The sequence below is a fragment of the Teleopsis dalmanni genome, chromosome 1 (assembly GCF_002237135.1).
Source record: "Teleopsis dalmanni isolate 2A chromosome 1, ASM223713v2, whole genome shotgun sequence".
Lineage (NCBI taxonomy): Eukaryota > Metazoa > Arthropoda > Insecta > Diptera > Diopsidae > Teleopsis > Teleopsis dalmanni.
The window spans coordinates 12,332,760-12,333,977 of record NC_051846.1 but is presented as its reverse complement, the minus strand read 5'-3'; positions in this window follow the sequence as shown (position 1 = coordinate 12,333,977).

Sequence of the window (1,218 nt, the reverse complement as noted above, 5' to 3'; positions counted from 1 at the left end):
TTCCCCAAATCGATATAGGAAGACGCACAAAGTACTCCAAAAACCAAATTGGTGGAAGTGATGTGGACAATTCTTAAATTGAAAAAGCAACTTAGACCAATTCCTACTAAGGACAAAACTAAATTATTACTATGTTAGAGGGGATATCGAACAAAATCCATAGGGACAACGTAAGTGGTCTTTGTGAAATCTTTCGCAGATATTTCTTTATATATAACATAATCAATCCATTTATTCACTGACTAGACAGAGTTGCCATACTTCAAAACAGAGGAAATAGCATGTTCATCAGATCGGTTTATCAGATCAAATTAAATGAGGGAGCCGCACTTGTTCTCTTAAACATTATCTGAGTCAACCGTTTTGACCAGCATACCTGTTATGGCGGTTCGCTTGGTGTGACATATAAGTGAACATTTTAAGTTTAAACCTTCTTCTTCTCTGTTCCATTAACTCCCAGTGGAGCATAGGCCCTCATTAAGTTTAATTAAATATAGAAAATTTAAACAATTAAGGGTAAAATTTGCGTTGCAAAAGGGTATGAATATGTATACCCTTGCACATCCACAAGTTTATTTACATTCATACTAACGCATACTCGCACCATTAAAACGTAAAATCATACTTCATATTTTTTTATGTTCGGCAAAATAAATGATTTTAGTTTATATTGCGTAAATAAAGTAAATATTATTTACTAATTAAAAAACTAAATTAAAATACTATTTAATTTCCAAATATTTTTTATTGAAAACCAAGCAAATATCGTTGATCCAGAGCACTCAGCACCAAACCTCAATAATTGCCGGCCATAGATCGCTCGTGGAAGAATAAAAACGAAACTTGTCAAAATGTTCTCGAAATGAAACTTGTATCTTTTCAACGTTCTCCGAGCTAATTAATTTATTTTAAAAATTTATCTAAAATATTGTTAATTTTATTGGAACTACGAGTATTTTGTCTTTGGGGAGGACCATATGTATCTAAATTGTGCCAGAAATAAAAATAAACAAAAAGTGGAAACGCATGAAATAACAAACAAATGAAACGAGCAAACATAATAATTATATATAAAAATCCATTTAATATTAAATTTAAATTATTACAAAATCTGATTTCATTTGATTTCAAAATGAAAAAAATTATCAGCACAAAATTAAATATTTGGAAAATAATTTTTAGCAATTTTCCAATTTTCCAAACTACGAGTAAGTAAAA